Here is a 3,846-nt window from a genome sequence, read left to right on the forward strand (position 1 = left end):
GAGAGGGAGAGAGAGAGAGAAAGGCATGGGGACTCTGAGTCTGACTATCTTCCCACACACAGATTCTCAGATTTTACCATCTGGTGTTTCAAATCTACCAACTGTACAGCTGTGAAAATTCAAACCAGCTGAACATCATTGTGTGTGTGTGTGTGTGTGTACGTGTGTGTACGTGTAGGACAGAATTAAAACACTTCTGAAAGAGGAACTTCTTGTATTCTGGTCCATCAGACAGAGAACGTGGTCTGATCATAAATAGTCTATAAAAATGAAATTCAACAGTAACCTTGCAGTATATAATGCTAATATGTTCACCAGGACACAAAGGAAACTGCACACAGAAAGCTCTTCTCTTTTTGATGAAATTAGCTCTTTTTTAAACCACTTCTTCAACAGCGTGTCTCAACATTTAGCATGCAAATTGCAGCTGCAGTCAAAGAGCTAGTAATATATGAGTGGATGGGAGACACAGTGGAGGAATTCAGTCTTCAAATCTTTTTGTGAAAGTAGCAGATCTAATATTAATAAAAACGAATTTGAGGGTCTTCATGGGGCTGCAGCTTTCAGCAATAAGCCAATCAGCAGAGATAGCAGTAGATGATGTATTAATTGGAATAAAGCCTAGATCGTACTCCCAAACAGACACGTACATGGACAGCTGCGGACACTGGACTCTGTTTGGAGTGTGCATTCTGTAGATCAACATCTGCAAGAGATTAACTGGAGATAGGATTTTTGTGATTCACCTAATGTGGTAAAGAGAAATTTTCAGTAATACGGCGGGGGAGGGAGATAGCCTCAGTGTTGTAGATCAGGCTGCATTTTACCTAAACTAGTGGACTCTACACTGATCAACTATCAAATCTCTCTAATCTCATCACATATGTGCTAGCTTGTGCAGTATGTACATTACAGGCCTCTGTTTTGGTGTGTGAGATTCAAAATGGCGGAATAAAGAAGTAAACCGTGACAGTGGTGTCGATTTCAGTTATTAATGTAGTTCATCATTGTGCCAAGGGCCAAACACAACCTGGTGTCAGAGTAAAGGTTCATATACCCACTGATCATTGAAGAAATGGGGGCTTTATGGCATTCCAGAACCACGGATGAGTTTGAGAACTTGCTTGAAGCATGGCAGCAATTACAACAAAAAGTGCAGTTTGTTATCTTCTTTAGTTGATCGGTGAGAAAGGATGAGATATATACAACACTTGTACACTTACAAAGGACGAAGCTAAGAACCAACATACTATGATAAGTCTAACCTGACATATGTTCCCTTTTCTGAGAAAATGCAATGAGTGCATCAGTGAGTCATTTGAACACTTTGTATCAGAGCTGACACTGTGGTTACAGCAAGGTGATGGTCAGAGATTGTGTAGTGTGAAGATGGTGCAGAGCTGATGTTAGCCATTGAGATAGCCTGCTCACACAAGTTAGCGCAGATGCAGCGGAAGGGACTCAAATAGGTACCAAAATAGCTCTAAAAATACAAGGGGGTTTAAGAGAGCAAACAAAGAATGTGGTCAATGCAGAGGCTCACACAGCACAAAGGTAAGTCTGTCCAGCTAAGCAATGCACGAAATGCAAAAAAGTTGAATCACTTTGCAATAGGAATGCAAAATGAAAATTCCCAGCACAAACAAAACCCCAACAGAGAACTATGCATGCCACAGGAGAGGACAATGCAGAGGAACTGGAAGAAAACACTGACAAAAACAAGGAACAAGCTTCCGCAGAAATTGAAACAGGCTCATGACAACAGAATGTAAAGTTCAAAATAGACACTGGTGCCGTTCCAGAAAACATGTTTGACAACTGCCACAAAACCAGCTCCGAACAGGCCCACGACACATGGAGGAGAAACACTGAGGAGGCATCTGCCAATTGGAATGTAAATATAAGGCCAACTCATGATGCTAAAAATGATTGTTGACACCAATCCCATCTTGGGACAGAAAGGTAGTTCAGAGAGGTAGATCAAATTAGGACTGGATGTGACTGAAAGAAGTGAGAAACCAGACACTGAGCCACAGAGCATACTGAGTGTTTCCCAGGGCAGTTTGTAGGACAGTTTAACCTCAGTGTTGACCCTGATGTGACCAACATAGCACTAGAAGCTGACCCACACAGGCAAACTGAGAGTATGTATAGACCCCACAGACCTCAACAAGGCTATCCAAATACCTCACTACCCACTACCTACTCTAGAGGATGTCACCACAAAACTTGCTGGAACTCAATACTTCGTCTAAGATCCTGGGTCAAGCTATTTGGCCATAAAATTGAGCACGTTCAACACACCATTCAGATACATGTTCCTCAGATTTTGGGTTAAGTAAAACTGTAGATTTGGGGTTAAGTAAAACAGTCTTCCACTGTAGTCTGTTTTGTAGTCACTGTAAAGTCATCTGTTTTACTTTATGCTGAAGATGATTAATTTCCTTGCGTGACGAAGGTCATGAATTGTTAAAGTGTTAAAGTGTGTCAGAACTGTTTGAAGTAAAAGGAAAAGCAAGGAGTGCTGAGTTCCATACAAACTTTTCCAGGAGGAGGAAAACATTCTTTTATTTATTATCTTAAATTTTTGGAAGTGGTCGTCTGTCCCATATCTCACACTCACTAGTTAAAACTTGCAGTCTTAGCCAAAGACAGTCTTTGGCATGGAGCCATAGACAAGCACACCAGTCACAAAACCACAGTGACACATCAGGATTATGACAAAGTCACTTTCCTTCCCCTGTCACCAAATTAAAAAATGCATCAGGGCACGACGGTTGCAACATTTACATAGCACCTGTTGAGCTCTGTCTGCCGTTACTTTAAGTTTAGTTTTTTAGTAACATTGTCTCTGAAACAGCTGCCTGCTGGAGAGTTTACTGAACAAAACTGTAAAATCAAAACAAGCTGAAAAATAACTGCAAAGTTGGGAGATAATATGGGTTCATCAGGAAGCCTTTCACATTTCACACAGACATTTGACATCAGACTTTTTAAAACCCCCCCTCCATTCACTCTTTCTCCTTGTTCCTACAGTTGGATGTTTGATCTCCACTTTGCAGAATGATGTATGTGCAGGGTTTGACACTAGAAGCATGTTTTCACATTCATCATGCTGAAAGTGGAAAGTTTGTTGTTGTTGTATTTTCAAGGGGTGAGGCCTATAGGCATGATTTGTGACACCATTAAGTATGAACCTATCGTGACGTTACCCATTGGTTTGTGGAGAACAGTTTTGAAGCCTCGAGTTTGGCCTTATGGTCATTGCAACGGAGCAACATTGGCTTCTCTTCACAGACCCAGAAGCTCTGTCCATTATATACACTGTCAATGGACACCACTCACAGTTTAGAAGTCAACCCTGGTCCAATACTCAACTTATACATACATACAAGTGTGATGTAGAAACTTGAAGCCTGCAGTGCACATACACTGAGAACAAATGAATGAAATGAATAAAATTGGCATATTCATAGATTCTGGAAATTCTAATGAGGTAGAGGTAGTAGATGCCTTTTTAAGGATTAAAATGTGGAAATCATTCTTAATTGTCTTTAATACATGTGTTGAGGGGCTCTTTGATGTAAAATGATTAAAACATTAGGTAAGAGTTCTTTTTAGATTATTCTGATCTCATAAGAGAAGAATTTTTAACATTAAAACATAAAGAAAGCACATAATACTGTTACAGGAAACCAAGTAAACTGTCATCTGAGCCATCTGTGACTACCAGAAATGACCCTAATGAATGTGTCTTGAGGGAGTGTTGAACTACTTTTTTTTAAAGTATATTTTTTGGGGCTTTTATTGCCTTGATTATAGTGACAGTTGAAGATAGACAGGAAA

Source organism: Morone saxatilis, unplaced genomic scaffold (assembly GCF_004916995.1).
Source record: "Morone saxatilis isolate NCDOM2014 unplaced genomic scaffold, NCSU_SB_2.0 Contig21, whole genome shotgun sequence".
Lineage (NCBI taxonomy): Eukaryota > Metazoa > Chordata > Actinopteri > Moronidae > Morone > Morone saxatilis.